Source organism: Mus musculus, chromosome 2, assembly GCF_000001635.26.
Source record: "Mus musculus strain C57BL/6J chromosome 2, GRCm38.p6 C57BL/6J".
Classification (NCBI taxonomy): Eukaryota; Metazoa; Chordata; class Mammalia; order Rodentia; family Muridae; genus Mus; species Mus musculus.
The window spans coordinates 155,074,505-155,100,343 of NC_000068.7; the positions used below are offsets into that span (position 1 = coordinate 155,074,505).

Below are 25,839 nucleotides of genomic sequence, written 5' to 3' on the forward strand. Positions count from 1 at the left end.
CATGAACCTGCTGGGGGCTGAAACTTAGGGGCGGAGCCTAGCTCGAGGCGTTGAGCGGAGCGGGAGCAAGGCTGATCTCTGCCTCAAAAATCATAAATTTTGTGCACTGTGGCCTTTGGACCCCTGGCACTCGACTAGGAGGGAGCGTGGAGAGAGGCGGTTCTTCTCCCATCCGTCCAGCCAGTGAATCAGAGGTCAAAACAAGGCAGAATTCTTAGACTCTAGCCAATTTACTAACCTGAGCCTTAACTGCTTCAATTGTAAAACTCTTGCAAGATCAAAGTAAAGAGCTGGGCCTAGTGGTATGTGCCTGTGAATCCCCACTCTGGAGACAGTGTCTGAAATCTCCCGCTCTGGAGCCAGAGCCAGGAGATTTGTCACAAATTCGAGGCCAGTCTGCTCTATCGCTAATTAGTTCCAGGCCAACCGAGGCTACAGAGTGAGGCCCTATCTCAAAAACAAAGAAAGAAAAATCACCGGTTGCAATTGTGTCACTCTCTCCTCCCTCTGTTTGCCTTTCCTTGCTCGCCCCCACCCCCTCCTCAACACCTTCTCATTCGGTAGTCTTTCTTGGTGATTCACAGGCTGCTCACATGGAAATGACTGCGGAGCTATCCGCAGGAGCATAGATAACTCACCAATGACTATACACCTGAAGAGTATGACTTCTCTCTCAGCGGCTCTCAGCGGCTAGCTTTCAGGAAGGAAACCAGGCCCCATGTTGTGTGCATATACCATCTCTGGGGAGTTCAGTTGGCCCCTTTGTAAAAAGTTGGCCTCCGTTGGACTTATCTGTCTCCTCATGGAGTAACAAGGAGGGTCACAAGACCTTCTCCTGGGTGTCCAGCTGCACCCTACCTCCTGTTATATGCAATTCTGCCTAAACTGAACATGACCTCAGGGAAGGACTAGAGTATGTAGTCAGGGAAGTAGGTTCCAGCTACCCGTCTACTGGCGAGGCCCTCATCCCTGCTGGTTGAGGTGTGGTCTCCAGCTGTGGTCTTTGGGGAAAAGCATCATTCATACCCCTATCTGGTAAGTACCCCCTGACCTGTGTATGCGTTGTCAGGAAGCTCACTGACCTCACCGGTTCCCCCAGAAGGATCTTCCGCAGAATCATACCTCAGTTTATTTGGGAGGAGGTGTAGATTTTGCTTCTGTCTCCTAGGAGGGAATTTTAGCAATGTCCCGGGACACCTCCCCCATCCATGACTGAATGTTGCTGGGGATCCAGTGTTGTGCAGGTCCTGGGCAAATAGCTGCAGTTGTGAGTTCTGATTGCAACGGCCATGCCGTGTGGGTCCACAACCCTCCTCCCCTCCATCCAGTTCTTACGTTCTTTCTGCTCCTCCTCCTATGGTGTTCCCCTGAGCTTTGAAAGGGCGTGATATGATCTGAGACAGTCACACTCAGCACCTCGACCAGCCATGGTCATTTGCATTACCTGTCATTTGCTACAAAAGGAGATTTTTCTGACCAAAACTGAGGACTGTGCCACTCTGTGACTATAAACAAATATTTAGGAGACAACATTTAACTCAACAGTAGTAGGCTCCTCCTGAAGACCTACCGTTTCCCCAGCTATGCATCTTTGACTAGACTCACAGTAACAAGTATAAACTCCCTCCTCTCTCTATCTTTTGTCTGTCTATCTGTCTGTTTGTTTCAGCCTATAGACCAGGATGTAACTCTCAGCTACTGCCCCAGCACTGTGAGTGCATCATACTCTGGAAATATCCCCACCATGCCCCACCACGATGATAATAGACTAATCCTATGAAACTGTAAGCAAGCCCACAATCAAATTCTTTCTTTTAAGAAACAGAGGAGTAAATTCAGTGGGAGGTGGAAAGAGACTGGGAGGGAAGGAGGGAGGGAAATTGTGGTTGGAAGGAAGGAAGGAAGGAAGGAAGGAAGGAAGGAAATGATGTATTTATTTTTAAAAAATCTTAATTTTACAAGAGTTGCTTTGGTTATAGTACCTCTTCATAGCAACAGAACAGTAACTAAGAAGTGTCTAATTCTGGTGGACAACCAATAACAGTGGCAACAACCTGTGTTATTTTAGGAGCCTCTGGAGCCTGCCTGGACAATAATTCATAGGAAAGTATCACATAACAGGCTGTCCTGGTCAGGTTTTTGTTTTTTTTTTTTTTTTTTTGGTTGGTTGGTTGGTTTTGGTCTTGTCAGTTTGACACAGGGTAGAATCGTCTTGGAAAGAGGGACCTGAAGTGAGTCAATGCCTCCTCCATTCATATTGCCTATAGGCAGGCCTGTGGAGGCATTTTCTTTCTTAATGATTGACATGGGAGGACCAAGCCATCTTGAGTGGTGCCACCCTGAGTACTTATTCTGAGGAGTGTAAGAGAGCAGGCTGAGCAAGCCTGTAAGCAGCAGCTACCCATGGCTTCTGCTTCAGCTCCTGCTTCCAGGTCCCGGCCCTGACTTCCCCTCAGGGATGCATATCTGGAAGTGTAAGCTGAAGCAAACTCTTCCTTGCTCAGGTTGCTTTTGGACTTGGTGTTTATCACCGCAACAGAAAGCAAACTAGGGGGCTGGTGAGATGGCTCAGTGGGTTAGAGCACCCGACTGCTCTTCCGAAGGTCTGGAGTTCAAATCCCAGAAACCACATGGTGGCTCACAACCATCTGTAACAAGATCTGACCCCCTCTTCTGGACTGTCTGAAGACAGCTACAATGTACTTACATATAATAAATAAATAAATAAATCTTAAAAAAAAAAAAGAAAGAAAGCAAACTAGGACACTCTGCCCCTGCCCCCTCTATCCTCTTCCCCACTCCCCACCCATCCTTGTAAACCGTTGTAATCTCAGACGGAGACTGTGTGAATAAAACACAACCTAAAGATGCAATCTCCACTGTGCTCACTGGCCTCCATTGTGACAGCTATCACAAACTCCAGTGTTCCAATTACAAAACCATGAACCAAAATTGATCAATCTCTCTCTTGCACACACTCACACACACACACACACACACACACACACACACACACACACACACACGAATGCACGCATATAGATATACACAAGAATGCACACACATCTATGTGCACACATATGCACACACCATCACTCTTGCTTCTGTTTCTCTCTTCTCTGTCCTCTCCCTTTCTTTTCTCTCTTCAGTCCCCCATCTCTCCTGTCACTGTGTAATCCAGACTGGCCTTGAACTCATTATGTAACCCTTTCCCACCTCCAACTTGAAATCCTCCTGCCTCAGCTTCTCAAGTACTGAGATTACAGGCTTGGGCCACCATGCCCAGCTAACCCTTTCTCCTGTTAAGTTGATTGAAGTATTTTGTTATAGTTATAGAAAGTTGTCTAACACAGAAGTGGTCCCTCTTCTTCTATTTTGTAAAAGAGACTATACAGAACTCCTATTAACTCTTTTAAAATACTTTTATTTGTATTAATATTATGTATGTGCCTGTGTGAGTTATATGTACCATGTGTGTACAGGTGCCTTTGGAGGCCAGAGGGGATCCGACCCTTGGAATTACAGGCAATTGTGATGCACCTGATGCAAATGAACCTGGAGATCAAACCTGGTTCCTCCTTTGAACCAGAACAAAGACCAGTATAGCAGAATAATGCACCTTAAGGTGCAGTAGTGCCACAGATACCTTGGCAATAAGCAACAGCTCTCAAACTGGACTTACAACCCACTCAATAAGTGGGAAATCATGCCTGCTACTAGAAACCTAGCCAACTGCCCAAGGCTAGGGACGTCATAGATCATGGAGAAGAATCTCCACCACTCTATTGAACTAGCGTAATCCCCGACTACATTCTAAATATTTATCAGTGTAGTTCTCTTCCCTCATTGAGGAAACTTCTCTTTCTAGATGGCAGATTACATTACAGAAAACTAGAACTGATCAGAATGCAGACATGTAGAGAGCCCAGTCCCAACTGTACATCTACAACCAACACAACCCCTGATCCTAAGACTCGGGGAGTGTGGAAGAGGAAGAGGGGGAAAGATTTTGTGAGCCAGAGAAACAAAAAAGTTTGATGTGAGAATGTGTGTCCTGGAACTGTCGGAGCAGCTACACCCATGAGATCACACAAACATGCATGCCTACATATGTCCTGAACAGGAATAATACCGGGAGAGTTGCTAACGTGGAAGAGAGAAGCTCACCAAGTCCTCAACACTCGAAAGAACTAGAAGCAGCTAAGGAAGACAGAGAGTAGGAGAAACACCCTTTCCAGGAGAGAAAGCACCAACTGCTGATCCAGTATCAGACAGTCAGCCCTGGAAATATATACGCACAAGTAACATTATATGGGCCTGGTAGGTTCTGTTTATGTATTTAGGAATATAGATAGGTGGGTAGATAGATATCTTTGCAAATTTCCGCAAACTCCTAGGTAATTTTCCTGTCTCTACTGCTCGCTTTGCAAAGATGAGCAGAAACAAAAGACATCCTGACCTGAAGGTAGAAGAGGAGAACCCAGCCCTGGAAGTTGTCCTCTGACTTCCACATGTGCAGTGTAGTATATGTATGCTGGCACTCACACACTTACCACACACACACACAACCCATACCACACACACACACACCACACCATGTGAGTGCACACAATAATAAATTCATGATGGCTTCTTTTTTGACCTGTGAGCTATTTAGCCACGTGTTGCTTTGAAAGGTTCAGACATTTTCCTGTTACTGTTTTGTCATTAATTTCTAGCTTGATTCCATTGTCGTTAGAGAACACATTCTGTATAACTTTAATTCTTTCTAATTTGTAAGAGATTTGAGGTTTGACTCATGTGATGGTTAGTGTCGACTTTTAACCTGAAAACTCTTAAAACCAGTTCAGAGATGGTTCTCTGAGCCTGCCTGTGAGGGATTAATCTGGATTAGGTAGGTTGGTGTTGATGTGGGGAGACCCATTTTAGTTGGACCATTCCCAGCAGGAGACCCTGGACCTCTCTAAGATGAAGATAGGGAGCTGAATGTTAGCATGCATGCATGCATGCATGCATCCATTGGGCTTTTCTCATTGTGGATGTGACAGCTGGTGTAAGTTCCTGCTGCCTTGAGTTTCTCTCTGGGAGGGAAACTGTACTGTGAATAATGAGCTAAAATGAAGCCTTACGTTTCCTTGGTAAGGATTTTTTGTATCACAACAAGAAACAAAGGAAGACAACCCCCAGGATGTGGTCAAACTTTGTGGGCGTCTTCAAGCACCTGAAACAAATAAATGTATAGTCTGTTGCTGTTTCATGAGTCAGCTAGAAATCAATCAAGTGCTGCTGGCTGAGGGCAACGCTGAATTCTATACCTCTGCTTAGTCATTCTTCCAAATGATGAGAGGCTAGTGAAATCTTCAGTTTAAGAGAAAAAAGAAAAAGAAAAAGAAAGAAAAAAATTAAAAAAAAAAAAAGAAATCTTCAGTTTGTCCTTTCCAACCCATCAGCCTTTGCTTCATGTATTTTAACAAGTCTATTCTCATGCACGTACCTGTTTAGGACGGCTGTGATCTCTTCGCGATTGGCTCTTTTATCTTTTCACAATGGAAAGGGAACAAGGAGAAAACTCTGAGGGGGTGGGGCATCTCATTGGTGCCAGATGGGAGTGGAAAGCCCTTTGCTATGTTGCCTGTGTTTGAAGAAAGGTAATATTTGCTTTTCTTTTTTTAAAGTTTACTTAGATACATATGTTTTTAAGTATGGCTGAACACATTTTTAAGTAAGGCTTTGAGGAAACAAACTCCCAGGACATAGTATTTGGAAACCTGGTTTAAACTACACTCTGGTAACTACTGACAAGATAGCAAACTCACCCTTTGACCCCACACTTGTAGGACACCAAAGACGTACACACGTGTGAGTGGTGACGTTAAAAGCCAAAGGCTAAAAAAAAGATCTGCATGCCCTTCAGTAGAAGGCTTGTTACATAATTATATGATCCCCAGCGAGGAATAGCAAAATGGCTCTGTTTTTTAAGTTTATTGTGTGTGCATGTAACACATCAGTGAATCTCTCCTCCCACAGTGTGGGTCCTAGGGACCTAGGGATTGAACTCAGAGCATTAGGCTTGGTAGCAAGCACCGTTACCCACTGAGTCATCTTACAGAGACAGCCAATTTATTAACATCAAGCACATTTCAGGGTGTGATACATGAGGAAATAGAAAACAAAGTGTAGAATAATAAGTCCTATGATGCTGTTTGTTTAAAAGAAAAGGGAACAGCAGGGCCTGGTGTCACACACCTGTAATCCCAGCACTTGGCAGGTGAAGGCAGGAGGATCGGGAGTTCAAGGTCACCCTCAGGTATATAACAAACTTGAGGCCAGCCTGGGCTACATGATAGTCTCTTGATTGTGAGGAGGGGTGGAGAAGAAACAGGCAGACAGACAGGGCTTTTCCTATATATACATATGTACCAGGCTGGCTACAAGAGACTACTAATGGGCTGGAGAGATGGCTCAGCGGTTAAGAGCACTGACTGCTCTTACGAAGGTCCTGAGTTCAATTCCCAGCAACTACATGGTAGGTCACAACCATCTGCAATGATATCTTTTTAAAAAAATGAGAGAAAGGTTGCTAGCAATGCCAGGGAGGAGGTGGGACATAGACTCCAATGAAAAACACAGTGACAAATGGCCAAGCTCCAGTGATGCCTGTCAAGCCACTGGGCACCCTGGCCCCTCCACTTGCCCTTTGTACCTCCATTCCTGTGTGCTTTTGCACATTGAGGTCCCTGTGCCAGGGGTGGGGCTAGCAGGATCCTGGCTATTGGCTGAGGGGTGTTCTAGGCTGTCCATTCCGAAGCATCCTCACTTGCCTTCCCATGGCCTGGCCTCTCACTGTGGATTCATTGGTGACAAAACAGAGGAATGGGGTCCAAGTGTTGAGTACGCCTACTTCAGGAGATGGGACTGGACTCTGCCGATCTGAGATGACCCCTCCCAACACTGTTCTATCCCTGTCCAGGTACCTTCATCCCATCCTCCTCTTCAGGCCCCCTCCTATGTGTAAATGTTCTTTGAGTCTGCTTTGAGGCCTCTACTGGCAATGTAGACATCTTCAGTCCTTGAAATAGGACTCTCCATCCTACCTCAGCCTTCCTCTTTCCAGATTGCTGTAGGTGAGTGGCAAGGGTTCCAGGAGCTGCCTTTACAGAGCCAGCCACACATCACTGCCCTTCCATATCCCTACACACTCAGCCACTGGGAAACAAGTTTCCTCATCACCCAAGTGTCCTCTCTGAGCTTCAGCCTGTCTGTCTATAAAATGGGTGTAGATGTAATGGCATGTACAGGGTAAATAAACTTTCACTATATCAAACTTGTCCAATGATGTGTTTGTCGCATTAGCAGAGAAGTCAGAAATGTGTCTAGCTTTGCCAAATGTTCTATCCTTGATGTCCACTTCAGCTTCTGACACAGTGTTTGTGAAATGACAGGTCTTGCCTGCTCCAGCCTCTCAGCTTCAGCACGTGGTCTTGATTGTTTCTAGAGTTAGGAATTCCCTGATCTGAGTCTTTTTCTGGAGCAGAGAGGGAGACAAAGAGGGGGAAGAGGATGGAAGGAGAGGGGAAGGGAGGGAAGGGGGAGGGGAGAAGAGAGAATGGGTGGGGAGAAGAAAGTGGGAGGGAAGAGAGGAGAGGAGAGGTTGAAAAGGGGTCTCCTGTTGTCCAGGCTAGCCTCCAACTTGGTAGGTAGCTGAAGGTGACCTTCACCTCTTCTACAGACCCCTGGGTTCTGGCACTAATAGGCTCATCCAGGATCTACAGCATTCAGATGGTCATAGACGGCTCCACCTCTTCCTCTTCACTTCTTCAAGGACGACCCTGCCCAGGTATGCACTGAGCATTTATAACAAGGAGCTTGGCCCAGTCTGATGATCAGGGTTAGAGTGGGCCTAGAGGGAAGAAAAAAACAAGAAAGCAGGCGGCTGTTAGTTGGGAAGACTTAAAAGTGTCAGCCTCCCTGCCTTCTGCCCCTGGCCAGGGTCTCTAGGAAGGAGGAGCCCAGTCCTAAGGGCAACCTTGTACCTCTGAGGTTAGCCTTAGCCAGGCTGGAGTCGCCTTTCGCTGACTCTGCCAGGCGGGGGCACCCTGCACCCAGCTTTGACTTCAGCCCGAGGTACACTCTGAGCTGAGTTGTATGGCCGGCTCTTCCTGTGAAACAAATGGAGCCTGAAAGAAGGAGGATGGCACTTCCTTATGAGTGATCTTTTAACTTATGAAGGGTTAGCCCAGAGTCAGCCACTGGTTGTGGCACTAGTTACTGAGATACTCATGTCACTGTGTACATCTTTGCTTCACTTTTTTTTTGAGACAGGATCACACTGTGTAGCCCAGCTGTCCTGGAACTGGCTATGGTGTAAAACATGCTGACCTCAAACTCAACAAAGATTTACCTGCCCTCACCTACCTGTCTCTGCCTTTGCTTCCCACATGCTGAGATTAAAGGCAAATACCACCAGATTCCACCATTCTCCACCATTCTAAATGCTTTAATCTGTTTATAAAGTGGATGAGTATTCATACCCATTTACAGATTAAAAACTGAGGCCCACTGTGGCAATTTGTTCATAGTTAGGAACCACCCACAAAACCGGGCATGGTGACATTCACCTTTCATCCCAGCACTCAGAGGGCAGACAGAGACAGGCGAATCTCTGAGTTCCAGGCCAGCCTGGTCTACAGAGTGAATTCTAGGATAGCCAGGGCTACACAGAGAAACCCTGTCTTTAAAAACCAAAATAAATAAATTGTTAAAAAAAATAAAGGAGGCACCCATGCTACTTGACCCCGGAATCCCAGCCACCAGCCCGCTCATCACCCTATTCTCACACCACACACTTCTTTTTTATTTGTTTGTTTTGTTCTGTTTTTCGAGACAGGGTTTCTCTGTATAGCCCTGGCTGTCCTGGAACTCACTCTGTAGACCAGGCTGGCCTTGATCTCAGAAATCTGCCTGCCTCTGCCTCCCGAGTGCTGGGATTAAAGGTGTGCGCCACCACGCCTGGCTTTACACACTTCTTATTGGAAATTGTCAGATGCAAAGATACAAAGACAAAGTCCCTGGTCCCTGAAGCTCCATTAAGCAAACACATGTTTTCACACACAAAAACCAAATACTCATATAAAACTACCTTGCTCACCCATAAACAAGGTTAGGCAAGGATCAGCCTTTACAACAAGCCTATTTGGTTTGCTTTGTTTTGATATGGTTGTGTGTGGTCCGTGTATATGTGTGTGGTGTATGTGTCTGTGCGGCTCTCTGTGTGTGTCCAGTGCCCACATGAAGAGGTCGAAAGGAGATGTTGAGTGTCCTTCTCTATCACTCTCTGCCTTATTGCTTTCATACAGGGTCTTGATGGAATCCCTTCACCCCCTTGTCTGCCTTGGCTGGCTAGCAAACCCTAACCATCCTCTCCACGTTTGCCACTTCCTCTGTAGTTGCTTCTGATTCTCATACATGTATACATGTGTGAGAATACATACATGTGTGTATGCAATCTACACCTATGGTTGATGCTGGCAACCATCATCTCTGCATACTTAAGACTCATATGAGTACCCCAATGCCTCTTTTATTCAATGCCACCAGAGAAAGAACTGATCTGCCGAAGAAATTTCTAGTGAGACTGGCTCTAAAGACCATATAGTTTTGTAGGGTTGGCACATTTTCATAAAAATATATTGTGCACGCCTCCAGCCTCCTTAAGTCCAATAGCTCAAGAGGCTCTGAACTCCTTCAGACCAGAAACAAAGCCTTGGGACACCTTATCACAGCATCCAAGAAAGCCTGGCGAGGACAGCTACCTGTAAGGCTTGTAGAGAGTAGTGGATGGTTACACACAGTTGGGCAGAGGCTATAACATTGAGGTCATAGCTAACTGCTTCTTGACGTTTGGACATAGTTGTCAACTTTTGAAAATTATGGGAACTCAAATGGGGAGTCCAGATTTCCAGCTTCTTCAAAAAAAAAAATTAGATACCTAGGAACTGGGTCTGTGGTGTCCTATAATGGTGGTGGGCAGACAAGACACTACAAAACAAAAACCTTTGATGCTATATAAAGTCTGCAGGCCAACATCAGCCCCACTCTTTTTATGCCAACATGCTCCCTCACCAACGTTCTCTCTGCGGCCTGGGATCATTCTGATGAACGCAGGTTGGCACTCTCATTTGCATAGTGCCAAAGGAGCTCTTTGCCCCTGGACTTGATGTTCCCACATTGCAGAACTTTCTGTGTTGGTAATGATTTGCCTGTCTTCTTGGCTTCCACTCTCTGTTTCCTGCTCCCTTCCTGATAAAGGTGAGCCTGCCCAATCAAGTGTCAAGGTAAGACAAACTAGGAGAGACCGTAAGAGGAATCACTGCTGTTGCCAATTTCCAGAAACTAGGATGATTTCTAGACTTATTCTGGAAATACAGGCAGGGATGGCGTTATAAGCTAAATCATGGCCCCCTAACTAAAAGATGCTTCTAGTGTTTGTAAAGGTGGCCTTACCAGGAAAAAGAACCTAAATTCAATTTCAAATGTATAAATGAAGTTGTATAAACTCTATTAGTGGGACTGAAGAGATGGCTCAGCGGTTAGGAGCACTGATTGCTCTTTTGGAGGTCCTGAGTTCAAGTCCCAGCAACCACATGGTGACTCATAACCATCTCTAATGAGATCTGATGCCCTCTTCTGATGTGTCTGAAGACAGCTGCAGTGTACTTACATATAATAAATAAATAAACAAATCTTTAAAAAAATTAACAATTGGTTATTGATATGACCAGCCATTTACACCCCACCCCAATAATCAAGGCAGAGTCCTATGGATTTTTTTAAATCAGCTCTAGCACAGTTACTGGGGGATCACCCCTAATCAATATTTCTATTCGCTAAACTGGCTACTCTCCAGGTGTATCACCCAAGTTCTTGCTGTTTGAATCTCTCCCTGTGACTTCTGCTCCATCGGCTCGTCTAGGGTCCATCCCATTTGGGCATGAGGTCCTGGCCCATCACATCTAATAGAGACCTCCTGTTCTCTGTCTTCCTCCTCCTACACTCTCCTTGTGCTGCCTTCTCTCCCTCCCTGTCACCTCCCAGCCCTGTAACTCAAACTCCACTTCTCCCTATTCTCCCAGAAATTAGCTATGGTCATTTGTATTTAACCAATAGCTTTAAATTGGGGGGGGCAAGGTTTTTACAGCTAAAGCTGGGGTATGTGGGAATTTGCTAGTCTTGGGGCAACCAGATCTTGGGGTACAGGATTTAGCATTTGAACCAGACTAACCCCGAACACAAATGTCCTTATAAGAGATAAAACAAAAAACAAAAAAAGGGAGAGTCACAGAGACCACACCGTGAAGAAGAAAAAGGCAGGCTGTGAGTTGCACATCCACTAGCCAAAGAATGTCAACTGCATCAGCTACTGCGTGTGTCTTCCTCAGTTCTCTCCAACTTGAGCTTGCTGATTCAGCTAGACAGGCTAGTCAGCAAGCCTTGGAGCCTGTCTGTGTCTGTCTGTATACTGTGTGATATGTGTGTCTGTATACTGTGTGCATGCCTGTTGCCTGCAGAGGTGAAGTAGGGCCATCAGATTTCCTGGAACTCGAGTTAGAGATGATTGTGAGTCTCCATGTGGGTGCTGAAAATTGAACCCAGGTCCTCTAGAAAAGCAACCAGTACTCTTAACTTCTGAGGCATTTCTCCAGCCTGTAACTTTCTGGAGTTTTTTTTGTTTTGTTTTGTTTTTGTTTTTGTTTTTTTCAAATCGTATTTTTAATGATGGTTCTTAAACACTTTAACTTCCCTTGTGGCCCACCACCCTCCAGAGGTAGTGGAAAAGAAAGGATAAGGGGGAAGGGGAGGGGATCTGTTTAAAAAGGTTTTTTGGAGCAACTCCCATCTGTGTTGTCTAGAAATGGGCAGTTCAGTTCACAGGTTAGCAACGACAGCTCGATCCACTTGAAAACACTTCTCGGATACACCAGCAGTCCAGTTGGGTTAGCAGCAGTGGTGGCATGATCTAAGGAGACAGCCAGGCCTCAGCTTCAGCATGGGTCAGCAGGAACACCAGATGTTCTCAGCTGTGCATCTCTCAGGGAAGTGAAGATCAGTGAAAAACACAAGACCCACAAGCATTGCACAGCTAGATGTACCAGCAAGCCAAGCTCTGTCTCCATCCCTCCATTGAGTCCTATTTATACCCTCCAAACATCGTGTGTCCTCTTCGTGCCTTGCCTCAGCACAGGTCTTACCTCAACATATGCATATGTCTAATCAGCCCAAGTCTTTGGAGTTCCGATAAATGGAGCTCAACTACACAATCTGAGGCAGACCAATACATGTGTGTCATTATTAAGGAATCCTTCATCATGTGTCCTTTCACATGTTTGCTTTAGCAGAACATCCTCTCTCCTGTGTCTGCTTCAGTAAAATGTTCCTTCACGAGTCTGCCTTAGTCTTTCACCTGTGTTCATGTCAGGAAAACACTCCTTCACGTGTTTGCCCCAGCAAAACACCATCCAACACAACTGACTCCAAAGAACCCTTAAGTTTCCACTTCACCAGCCCTTTGCCTGGCTTTTCATGTTGGTCCCAGGTCTTCATGCTTGCAGAGCAAGCACTTTACCAACTGAGATCTATCTCCAGGTCCCTTATTACTTTCATATCATTAGGACCAAATACCTGTTAGAAGCAGCTTCAGAAAAGAGAGGTTTCTTTGGTCCACAGTTACAGGGTACATCGTTTGTGGTGTGGGAAGCCCTGCAGATGAATTGCCTCAGGCCACCATAGCAGGATCGTAGGATACAGCTTGTTCAGATCCCAGCAGATCAGAAAGTAAAAAGAACAGGGTTATAACCCTCAAATGCCTGTCCCTGGTGACCCAGCTTTGCCAGCCATGTATCCCATCCAGGTAGTTCTATAATCTCTCAAAAGTGTGCCACCAGCTAGGAACTGGGTCTTAAAATACATGAGCTCATGGGAAACATTTCAGATACAAACAATAACACCAAGGACTGCCAACAGTCACCAGAATTAGCAGAGAGGCTTGGGACAGATTCTCCTTCAGAGGTTCAGAAGGCACCTACACTGCCCACACCTTCATTGTGTACTTCTGGCCTCAAGAAGTATGAAGGACAGCACTCAGGAGGCAGAGGCAGGCAGATTTCTGAGATCGAGGCCAGCCTGGTCTACAGAGTGAGTTCCAGGACAGCCAGGGCTACACAGAGAAACCCTGTCTCGCAAAACCAAAAAAAAAAAGGAAGAAGAAGAAGAAGAAGAAGAAGAAGAAGAAGAAGAAGAAGAAGAAGAAGAAGAAGAAGAAGAAGAAGAAGGAAGAGAAGGAGGAGGAGGAGAAGTATGAAGGAATAAATTGCTGCTGTTTTCAGCCACCAGAGTACCAGAGTTGTGACCTTTATTCAGCAGCCCTAGAAATCTAACCCTGCTGGGAAGTGAGAGAGATGTGGTAGACACGGTGGAAGCTTAGCTGGTGACTGTAGTTACTCTGTCTCCTGTGTTGTCCCCCTGCTGCCACTTCCCAGAGAGAAAGCTAAGGTGATGGGGGCTGCAGCAAGACTTGCTATGTCAGATCAAGCTCTACCCAGGGACTCCAGAGCCTGGGCATGGGTGCGGGTGCTGTCAATCACCCTCAGCAACTGTGAGGAAGTGCTTAAGAACATCGCTCAGAGGATGAGGTAAATCTCCAGGGAAGCGAATCAGCCAGCCTGGTAGCTGGCCTTGGGGTGCACACCTGGTGCCCACTCCACACAGGGTCCTGGGCATCTTATGGTCACTTCTTACAGAGAAAGTGAAGACAGAAACGTGGACTGGAAGACCAAAGAGAAGGAAGTTAGCCTGGAGTGTGTCCTCTGAGGCAAAAGTGGAGACAGAGGGTTGGATCCTACATCCCATTTCCTTTTGTCCCCTATCTATCTGACTCTCACGGTCACGGGCAGTTTTAGATGCAAAGATTGTGTTAATGATTGATATTTCAATTTCCCCTTTTCGAGTAGAGACGAACTGCCAAGTGGAGAAAGGCTAACAAGAGGCTGTGGAGAAGGATCCTGCAAGGTCTTCAGAAGACTGGGATCCTGAAATGCAAACATTGACCTTGAATCTAGGCATCCAGGCAGACGCTCATAGCCTCTGCACAAGGGGCTGGAGCTAGGATCATACGTCATACAGAAGCCAAAGCTGCTGTTTGAGCATACCTGTTTACTTATCTTTCTAGCACATGCTAGCCTGGATGTGAATACATCTTTCGGGAGCCATTTAATCTGCCACGGTCATTTTTCCAGCTCTAAAGCAGAGGTGAATCCTGTGAGGGTGTTTCCACCGTTAGATAAAGGACAGCAGTGTAAACTCCTAGTGTTATTGAATAGAGTGAAGGAAATGATGAATATAAGTTTGTTCCTGCCACATCCATACTTGGTGTTCCATTTTGAGTTATTATTATCAAGAGCAGTCCCATGAAACCCCTCAGTAGAGAGTTTTTTAAAAATTATTTATTTATAGCAGGGCTGTGAAGAAGTGCAGATCAGAGGACAACTTTTCCGTTGCAGGACTTGAACTCAGGTTGTCAGGTTTGTAAGGGGTAAATGCACACATCTTGATGGCCCTGTTTCTGGGACTCTCTGAGCTTCTGTTGAGTACAGAGCCTCTATTAGGCACCATAGGAGAAGGCTAAAAAAAAGCAATAGGCTCAGCATTGCTCTGTTTAGCAAAGGTAGCCATCTGCCTCACTCAAGCAAGGAAACAGGAAACCACCCTGAAAAGGTTGTCTGAGGGCTAAGATGGTGGCACTCTAGGCCAACTCTGCACGTTGATCCCACCTGTGCTCCAGGGTGGGGGATACTCCAGTGTTGGGGATACAAGTCTGAGGGCCCATTAAAAGGTGGCAGCGGGGCTGGAGAGAGATGGCTCAGTGGCTAAGAGCACTGATTGCTCTTTCAGAGGTCCTGAGTTCAATTCCCAACAACCACATGGTGGCTCACAACCATCCGTAATGAGATCTGATGCCCTCTTCTGGTGTGTCTGAAGACAGCTACAGTGTACTTACATATAATAAATAAATAAATCTTAAAAAAAAAAAAAAAGGTGGCAGCTGCTGGGCGTGGTGGCGCACGCCTTTAATCCCAGCACTCGGGAGGCAGAGGCAGGTGGATTTCTGAGTTTGAGGCTCCACAGAGTGAATTCCAGGACAGCGAGGGCTATACAGAGAAACCCTGTCTCAAACAAACAAACAAAACAAAACAAAAAAAAAGAAAGGTGGCAGCTATGCATCCCAGAGCACCCAGAGCTTGGTCCCCAGACCCACCAACCTTTTCTGGATCAGCATACGGTGGCCAAGCTGCACTGCATGACCTCATCCACCCAGAGGGCCAGAGTGCTCTGTGAAACCTGCTCTGGTGGCAAAGGAGATCAAGGAGTTCAAAATCCAGCACTGCAGGCACTGCGGAGATGGCTCTGCAGTTAAGAGCACTGGCTGATCTTCCAAAAGCCCTGGCTTGGGTTCCTAGGCCCTTCATGGTGGCTCACACCATCTGAATCTCTGGGGGATGGGGGTATGATGCCCTCTCCTGACCTCCATTGGCACCAAGCACACAAGTGGTACACATACATACATACATACATACATACATACATACATACATACATACCAAAAGACAAAAACAGGAACAAAAAACAAACATAAAAAACCAATTCATATACATAAAATGTGGGGGATAGGGAGGTGGGTAGGTTCAAGACAGGGTTTCTCAGTGTGACTAGCCCTGGCTATCCTGAACTTGCTTTGTGACCAGGCTGGCCTCAAACTCACAGAGATCCACCTGTCTCTGCCTCCCAAGTGTTGGGTCTAAAGGTGTGCACCACCACACCTGGCTAAAATAAATATTTTTAGATGATATAGTTATTCTTATTTTATATGCGCTGGTGTTTTGCCTACATGTGTGTCTGTGTGAGGGTGTCAGATCCTCTAGAACTGGAGTTATAGACAGCTGTGAGCCACCATGTGGGTGCTGGGAATTGAACCCAGGTCCTCTGGAAGAACAGTTAATGCACTTAACATCTGAGCCATCTCCCCAGCCCCATAAAAATAAATCTTTAAAAAAAAAAAAAAAGCCTTGTACTTTGAGAGTGCCAACTTAGTGCGGCTGCGTGCACCCTGAAACCCGGAAGGAGGAAAACAGTGCAAACAATGTTACCTGTCACCTGTAGGAAAGGATGTAGGATTAACAAGTGTTTGTGTAAAAGTGAGAAGGAAGCCATGGATGGAGAAAAGATACCTACAGCATGTTTATCAGACCAAAAGCTCAAATCCTGTATACATGAGGCTCTCCATAAGGTGACAAGAAAAAGGCAAACACTCGGAAACACTAAAGCTAGAAAGAGTGCCAGAACCAGGTCTTCCAAAACGAGAGAGATCTACGTGGCAGGATTGCTTTATTTTATGGAATTTTTGTTTTGTTTGTGTGTGTGTGTGCACGCTCGCAGGAGACCAAAGAAAGAAATCTATCTTCCACTACCAGTTGTCACTCTATTCTCTTGAGACGTGGTGCCGGGCGTGGTGGCGCACTTTGCTTGGCTCTCTTCCAGTCTGGGGCTCAACTGGCAATCAGTGAGCACCAGAGACCTTCTGGCTCCCCATGCTCCAAACTAGGGTTACAGGAGCACTGGCCACGCCCAGGTTGCTGTTGTTTGGGCTTTGTGAGGCAGCATTGCCCTACAGAGCTCTGCCTGGCTGGGAGCTCATATTCTCCTGTCTCCGGCAGCTGCTTAGCTGGGATGGTAGATGGGCCTCATTTTACCTGACTGCAGCTGCTTTTCACTCTCCAGAAGCAAAGCCGTCCTGACTGTTATCTAGTCCCTCTTCCCATCACAACAGCAGTTCTTTAAGCTCTGTACTATCCAGTGCCCTGCTGCTTCCCTGACTTGACCTCCCCCATTCACTGCCTGCTGCCCTGTGCTCTTCTTATCCCTCCTAAGCCATCTCCTTGGACAATTGTCATCTCATGAGGTTGTCCACACCCTACCTTGGCCTCTCCACTCCTCACCTCCTGACAATCCATGACCTTCACCTTTACTTCAGCCTTTTACTCTGTGGCCACACTTTGGACCTTAACCTCCACAACTCTACTCAGAAGTTTGCTACAAATTGTCTAAAGTCCAGCTGCAGAGGGCTCAGAAATGGAAGGACGTTTTAATCCCTGATTTACAAGAGCCAGTACTTGGCAGGTTCCGGGTCCATTAATTTAGTAGCAGATCTGTAGCTTCCACCACGACCCAGGTTCTTTCTCCATATTCTGCTATCACCAGGCATTAGCTGGGCCATCAGACTAGCTTCTCACAAGCTCAGCAGACAGCTACTGAAACTGAACTATCTTATCTTTAGGACAGTGTCCAGAAGCAGAAGAGAGGGCCTCAGCAGCCTTCTACTATTTTGTATCAAGGAAAGAAAATCTCCAAGCCAGCAAAGAGAATAAGGAGTTCAGGGTCACTCTTGTCTCTCTGTGTCTACTTCCAGAGCAGCATGCGCTATCCGAGATCCAGTTTCAAAGAAAGGAGATTTTCTCAGATGTCTCCCCACTTTGACTCCAACTGCCTAGTAAAAAATTTTCCATGACTAACATTGTTCTCTGCCCATCACTTAGCTCAGTGCTTGAAGGTCAGCAAAATTAGACTCAGTACACGAAGCAGAAAAGAAAAGAAAAATGAAGAGGATTAAGAAAGTAATGTTTCGGGCTGGTGAGATGGCTCAGCGGGTAAGAGCACCCGACTGCTCTTCCGAAGGTCAGGAGTTCAAATCCCAGCAACCACATGGTGGCTCACAACCATCCGTAACGAGATCTGACTCCCTCTTCTGGAGTGTCTGAAGACAGCTACAGTGTACTTACATATAATAAATAAATAAATCTTTAAAAAAAAAAAAAAAAAGAAAGTAATGTTTCAAATAGGCATGGTGGCACTTACCTGTAACGCCAGTATTTTGGATGCTGAGGAAGGAGAATTAAGAATTTGAGTCCAGCCTGGGCTACTTAGTGAGTTCAAAGCCATCCAAGCCATGTACTGTGATCTTTTAAAAACACATTTCCTAGATAAGAAGCATTTGAGCCAGGTGTGCTGGTGTATTCCTTTAATCCCAGCACTTGGAAGGCAGCGGCTGAAGGATCTCTGACAGTTCAGGGCCAACCTGGTCTACATAGAGAATTCCAGTCAGAGCTACAGTAGAAACTTGTCGTGGGGGGGGGGGATTTTGGAGATAAACTATCTAATTGCTAAGATAATTTCCTGGTTTCATTAGAAACCCAAAGTCTATCTTTCTACTCCACTTCATGCAGTTTCTATCAAAGCCACCCCCATAGTCCACAGTGGCTTCTCTGATTCCATCAGTTATATGTTCAATCCAGGAAGAAGGAAGGAGGGGGAAAAAGGGTGTGTGTGCACTATATGGCCTGAGTGTTTATGTTTAATATTTCATAATTAAATCTGAATTATTTATTGAGCACTGCCTATTAAGTACTTTTGGAATGCCAAACAAATTAATGGCATTCACTGTCATTCTCACAAAATTTTTGTGAGTATGAAGTTAGAAAACTTATATTTTTCCTAGTACCAATAATGGAATGTAGAGCCTCATGGGTGATAAGCAAGTATTATGTATAACATCACTAAGCCACACCCTTCCTCTGCTTTTCCTTTATCCTTTTTTTTTCTTTTTCAAGAGCCATTTATTTTTATTTTATGTGTATGAGAACTATTTATTTTTTATTTTATGTGTATGAATGTTTTGCCTTTCTGTGTGTGTACCACCTATGCATGGTGCCCATGTTGGCCAGAAGAAGACAGATCATCTCCACCTAGAATAATAGATTGTTGCTGTTGTGGGGCATCCGCCAGAGAAGACTGCTTGGATATGGGCTTCAGCCAATGAAAAGTCTCTCTTAGCCAGCTGGTAACCACACTCAGTGTTTGGGATCCCAGTGTAGCTCTAAACCTTGCTCAGGGCGAGCTCTTAAGCCCAAAAACCATGTCCTGGGCTGACACACTTCAGTTAACGAGAACAGGAAATAACTGACCGTGGAGTCAGTTGTACTAAGGTCTCAGACCTGTCACAGTTGTCAGCCACCATGTGGGTGCAGGAAACGAAACTTATCAGATCCTCTGGAAGCAAGAGCTCTTAACACAGAGTCTTCTCTAGCTGGCCTCTCTCTCTCTCTCTCTCTCTCTCTCTCTCTCTCTCTCTCTCTCTCTCTCCTTTCTTTTTTCTTCTCTTTCTTTTCTTTCTAAGCAAGGTCTCATGTAGCCCAGGCTGGCCTCCAACTCACAATGTAGCTGAAGCTGGCCTTGAACTCCTGATCCTCTTGTCTCTACCTCCCAAGTGCTAAGATTACAAGTGTGAAGACCATGCCCAGCTTTTCCCCTTTCTTCCCTGCTGGAACGGTTTTTCTAAGTAGCCCAGGCTGAACTCAAACTCTAAATCTCCTACCCACACTTTTCAAGATTCTCAAGTGCTAGAATTGTAGACCCATGTGCCTTAGTCACTGTTCTGTTGTCACTGTAGCAGTGTAACTGGGTGCCTTAGTCACTGTTCTATTGCTGTGAAGAGACACCATGGCCACCAAGACAACTCTTATAAAAGAAAACATTTAACTGGCACTGGCTTATGGTTTCAGAGGTTCGTCCATTAACATCACTGTGGGTAGCATGGTGGCATGCAGGCAGACATGGTGCTGGAGAAGTAAGTAGCTGAGATTTCTATATCCTGAACTGCACACATATATATATGTGTGTGTGTGTGTGTGTGTGTGTGTGTGTGTATAAAATCTGTCTAAAGTCATGCCAAAAGCTGGAAAGAAACCAGATGTCCCTCAACAGTGGAATGGATACAGAAAATGTGGTACACTTACACAATGGAGTACTACACCACTACTAAAAACAATGACTTTACAAAATTTGCAGGCAAATAGATAGATCAAGAAAATAACATCCCGAGTGAGGTAACTCAGTAACAAAAGAACACATATGGTAGGTACTCACTGATAAGTGGATATTAAGCAAAGAGTGTGGAATACCCACAATAAAACTCAAGGGCCACATGAAGCTCAAGAGGAAGACCAAAGAGTGGATGCTTCAGTCCTACTTTGAAGGAGGAACAATATAATCAAGGGAAATAGAGGGTGGGAGGGACTTAGGGGGAAAGAGGGGCAGAATCAGGTAAGGGAGGAGATGAAGATGTACAGAGGGTCAGGAAATTGAACAGAGGTGTGTAGCAATGGGGGATGGGGAACTGGGGGTAACAACCAGAAAGTCCCAGATGCCAGGAAAGCAAGAGCCTCCCAGGACCCCATGGGGATGACATTAGCTGAAATACCCCACAAACGGGAAGGAGAACCTGTTGAGACTATATCCAGAGGTTAGGCATGGACCCCTGGTTGAGGGATAGGGCCACCCGTCCATCCCCAAAATTTTAACCCAAAATTGCTCCTGTCTAAAGGAAATACAGGGACAATGAGTGGAACAGAGAGTGAAGGAAAGACCATCCAGAGACTGCCCCACCTGGGGATCCAACCTACAAGCAGACACTAAACCCAAACACTATTGCTGATGACAAGAAGTGCTTGCTGGTGAAGCCTGATAGAGCTGTCTTCTGAGAGGCTCTGCCAGATACTGACCAATACAGATGAGGATGCTCACAGCCAACCATCAGACTGAGCACAGCGACCCCAATGGAGGAGTTAGGGAAAGGACTGAAGGAGCTGAAGGGGCTTTATATGGCATCAACGGGAGGGGAGGCCCTTGGTCCTATGAAGGCTTGATGCCCCAGTGTAGAGGAATGTTAGGGCGGTGAGGTGGAAGTGGGTGGGGGAGAACCCTCATAGAAGCAGGGTAAGGGGAGATGGGATAAGGGTTTGCAGAGGGGAAACCAGGAAAGGGGATAACATTTGAAATGTAAACAAATAAAATATCCAATTAAAAAATAATAAAGTGATTCTACAGGCTTAAAAATAATATTTACAATACAAAGTATTTTAGCAATAAAAAAAACTGTAAATAAGAAACAAACAAACAAACAAACAGAACAAAACAGCAAAACAACTTTCTGGAGAAATGTTAAGCAATTTCACTATACAGAAAGGGTAACGATCCCCTACCCAGTGATTAACTGGGAGATGCGGCATCACAGCCTACCTTGGAGACATCATATGGATGTGAAGTAGTGTGTACAAGGATGTTGTTCCCTTTAATTTTTTTTTTTTTTTTTTTTTATGAAGGAAAGGTAGGCGAGGGCCTAAACACATGCCAGGGAAGAAGAAATGAACAGATTGCTTTTTCAGGAGTCACATAGTTTAACCGTGAACTCAGTTCAAATGCTGCTCCACTCCCTGGTGGAGTGCATCATCCTTCACTTACCTGGCAGGGTTGCATCCTGAGAAATGCATCACTGGGCAAGTTTGCCATTGTGTAGACATCAAAGGGCGCTTATGCAAACGTACATGGCATACATATGGCAGTCACTCAGCATGGCCTCTAGATAAACACAAGATAGAAGAGGTTGCTGTCAGGGTAACACTTGTGGTTTTCCTGTTTGTGTAAGATATGGTCTCATGTAGCCCAGGTTAGACACGGTCTCGTGTAGCCCAGGTTAGCCTTGAAGACCCAATGTAGCTGAGGAAACTCCTGATCTTCCTGTCTTCACCTACCAAGTACTGGAATTACAGGTCTGTGCCACAAAGCCAGCCCACAGCACCCTGCTCTACAGTGAACCTTCTTTGTTTTTCAGGTAAGATTATTTTAAGATTCACCTTTTATTGTTATTATCACATATTGTGTACTATACATAACTGTAATGTTGTAATGTATATGATGGCAGTCCAGTGGGTTTTTCCACCGGAAAGAGCAAGAACAGAGCCATGCCCACACCGTAACAGGGAACTACAGCATCCCTGGGAAATAGAAAAATTTCAGCTTTGCTATAATTTTAAAATAGTTTAGAGCCAGGCATGGTAGCACACGCCTTTAATCCCAGCACTTGGGAGGCAGAGGCAGGCGGATTTCTGAGTTCAAGGCCAGCCTGGTCTACAAAGTGAGTTCCAGGACAGCCAGGGCTATACAGAGAAACCCTGTCTCGAAAAACAAAAACAAACAAACAAACAAAATTTAGATTTATTCATTATATATATGAGTTTCTGCTCATACATCTATCTGTGCACCATGGGAATGTCTGGTGCCCATGGAAGTCAGAAGAAGGTATCAGATCTGAGGTCCTCTGCAAGAACAAATGCCCTTAACCTAACCAAGCCACCACTTCAGCCCCAGTTATATATGTATTTGTATCAAGATAGGACCTTGCTATGTAGTTCATTGTCCTCTTTCTATTGCTATGATAAACACCATGACCAAAAAACCAACTTGGAGACGGAAGAATTTATCTCATGGTACAGCTTATAGTCGTCCATCACTGAGGGAAGTCAGGGCAGGAAACCAAAGCAGGAACCTAGGGTTAGAAACTGAAACAGAAAACATGGAGGACTGTTGCTGACTAGCTTGCTCTCCATGCTCAGCCTGCCTTTTTATACCACCCCAGGACCACCTGCCTAGGGGTGGCACTGCCCACATGGACTGGGCCCTCCCATGCCAATCATTAATCAAACAAATGCCCCCATAAGCCAATCTGATGGTGGCATTTTCTCAATTGAGGCTCCTCTTCCCAGATGATCTTAGCTTGTGTCAAATTGCCATAAAAGTAACCAGCACAGCCATGCCAGTCTAAACTAACAATCTCCTGCCTCAGTCTTTCAGGTTCTGGGACTATCACAGTGATCTGTTTTCCTTTATAATCTTAAGGGACCACTGCCATTTTCCCCTCATGGCCAAAACATTGTTATGCAATGCACAGCTGTAAACCTCTCTGGGGCTCTCCCTCTTCTTCGCCCCCACCCCATCTCTTTCTCCTCCCCCTCCCCATTTCTCTTCCTTCCCCTCCCCATCTCTCTCTCTCTCTCTCTCTCTCTCTCTCTCTCTCTCTCTCTCTCTCTCTCTCTCAGTGAAGACTGAACATGCTAGGAAAGTGCTCTGCCACTGAACCATATCTGCAGCCCTCATCATCTTTTTTTTTTCTAGATTTATTTTATTCTAGATTTATTATGAGTGTACTGCAGCTGTCTTCAGACCAGAAGAGGGCGTCGGATCTCATTACAGATGTGTAGCCACCCTCCGTCACACAAACTGGGTTCCTGAATGGGAGGCTGGAACTGTAAGGGAAAGAAGAAACGAGGCTAAGACAAATTCTGATCAAAACCCAACATTTACTAAGAGTCTGTGCTTATAAAGGGGGAAAGCCCATCTCCCGCAGACCCACTCTTGATGCCTGTCGCCAGCCTGTAAGCAATTAGGCTGACAGCACTAGTTGGCAGTAAGGTGTCAATCACCAGGTTGCCCGCTGTCTCAGGAAGGCAGGTTCAGCCTCTCAGCAGGTAGCAGTGTCTCGGAGAAGAGCAGCCACAGGTGACAGAGCAATAGAACCATCTAGGTCAGAAGACTCCACCCCAGGTGGTCTCATTCTCAGTGGCAGCAAGGTCTGAATCATCCTGCTCAAGCTGGGGGAGGCTACACAGATGGTTTGAGTCACCATGTTGCTGGAAGTTGAACTCGGGACCTGTGGAAGGGCAGTCAGTGTTCTTACCCGCTGAGCCATCTTTCCCCAGATTGATACCTTTTAATTTGCCATCCAGTACTTCTTAGTATGTGGGTTGTGAATAGATACCCCCATGCTTATGAGACCCTTCCTGTTTGCTTCACACGCAGGTCTCATTTCAACCCTATTCACTGGCTGCTATCATTTTACCCATCTTAAAGATGATGGGGGCTGATGTGGGTGCGGTGGCACACACCTTTAGTCTTAGCACTTAGGAGGTAGAGGCAGGTGAATATCTGAGTTGGAGGCCAGCCTGGTCTACATAATGAGTTCCAGGACAACCAGGGCTACACAGAGAAACCCTGTTTTGAAAAACAACAAAAATCAATCAACCATCAAATCAACCAAAACCCAAATGGTAAAGATTCTAAGTTTGGGGCTAAGTAGGAAAAGCGAGTTGCAGAACATGACCTCCTTGGAAGGCGTAGGAAGAGAACAGGCACTTGTAGCACCAATGCATACAAACCAGACCCTGCACAATGTGTGATGTGCGGGTACGAGCAGGTTACTCTGCAGCAAGGATTGGAAAAGGGACCAAAAGAGGAATTTCACTTTTTCTCCACAGACTCTGACACCGACTGGCTGTGTGATCCTGGACAGACTGCATCACCTCATGGACATTTTTTCATCTGTGAGGGGAAGATTTCCTGGCAGTGGTCTGAGAAATGGTGGCAAGGACTGAAGGAGTTACATGCATGGAGAGTACTGTACCACCAGTTGGGCAGAGATGGAATTGCACTTCTTTTTGCTCTGTCTTTTCATCATCTTAGAAGTGGGTGGAGCCTCCTCTTCATAATTCCTACAGGGTTTAATACTGAGGAGAAACTTTGTAAAGTAAAGGATTTTTAGGGTTGGGGCGGTGGCACAGTAGGTAAAGCGCTCGCTGTGTCAGCCTGAGGACCCGGGCTGGTACTTACAACAAAGCATGGTATGATCATCAATAATGCCAGCACAGTTGCATAACGACGGGCACATCCCCGGGGAATCAGCTGCCAGCCAATCTCATGCTAGGTTCAGTGAGCAATTTCTCCCCAAAAATAAGCTGGAGAAGGACAGAGGATGACGCTGAACTTTGACCTCTGGCCTCCACACACATGCATGAGTGAGTGCACCCACATCAACACACACACACACATGTGAAAAACAAATCTTTTAAAATAATAATATGGGTCCCTAAGTACTGGAATTGAGAACAGTGCCTACATCCCAACGTTTGTAAGATGTCAGTGGACTGCAGAATAAGTGTGGGGATAGTCCTCATGGTAATTATTTGAAGTTTCTTTCGGGCGGTAGTAAATGTCAAATTCTTTCCATTAACCATCTCTATCGTCTTTGTTCCTCTGCAGGGGCTGAGTCAGCCTGTTGGGTGACCCAGGCCTGCCCTAGGGGAGGGAGGAAGCTACACAACTAAGTCCTTTGAGCCTCACCCCTGGCCAGAGGGCATCAGCAATTGGAAAGTAGCCCGGCTTTATGGGGAAACAATGGTACCAGCCAGCTGCGGGTGAAGCTGGGCTGAGCCGCCTGGCCTGATCTGGTGCGTGTTAAGAAGGGTGCCCCTCACACCTGAAGGGTCCACTTCACTTGAAGACAACTTAAGTATCCATCAATCAGAGACAATTCTTAAAGCACTTTGGAAAGGGTGGCTCAAGAGAGTCAGGGAATGTAGGAAGGGAACCCCCTGAGCATTCCCCATGAACAGCTCTATGCATGAAATCCCCCAGTCTCCCTGCTAGAGGACCTCAGAGTCCATGGAATTGAACTATTCTGGCACATGGGGGAGAAAACAAAGGATCCCTAAGGGGCCGAAAGCTGTCTGAGGTCCCATATTACTAACAACCACAGAGCTGGAGCTAAAATCCGGGTTCCCTTTGACACGCCGAGTCCACACCGAGAAGCGATGTGTGCATAGCCTTTTATGAGCACACTCAAGTCCACATCTCTGACGAGTGTCCATCTGACACATAAGATAGTGTCTGGTCACCTGACCCCTGGAATCTGAAGCATGCGTGTCTCCAGGACAGACTCTTGCCTGTCTGACTGTCAAGTCTGTAATGCAGTAATTGCCAGAGTTCAAAGCCTGCCTCTAGAGTCTGGAAAAATAGCCCATAGATAAAATACTTGCTATACAAGCACACGTTCCAGAGTTCAAA

General features: G+C 45.9%; 2 long non-coding RNA genes across 3 annotated transcripts; one reads left to right on the plus strand and one right to left on the minus strand.

Moving 5' to 3' along the window:
- The first annotated feature begins 7 nt into the window (after nucleotides 1-7).
- On the plus strand, nucleotides 8-25,006 carry Gm45609. Of its 2 annotated transcripts, XR_001783518.2 has the most exons (4): nucleotides 8-6,970; nucleotides 7,730-7,837; nucleotides 21,714-21,775; nucleotides 24,255-25,006. It is a non-coding gene; the product is annotated as a predicted gene 45609 (long non-coding RNA). The 2 variants fall into 2 exon arrangements; XR_001783519.2 differs by lacking the exon at nucleotides 21,714-21,775.
- 2310005A03Rik (RIKEN cDNA 2310005A03 gene) lies at nucleotides 23,287-25,575 on the minus strand. The gene is made up of 3 exons (NR_040634.1): nucleotides 25,524-25,575; nucleotides 24,607-24,731; nucleotides 23,287-24,503 (listed from the first exon to the last, which is right to left on the minus strand). It is a non-coding gene; the product is annotated as an RIKEN cDNA 2310005A03 gene (long non-coding RNA).
- Between the last annotated feature and the right edge of the window lie 264 nt (nucleotides 25,576-25,839).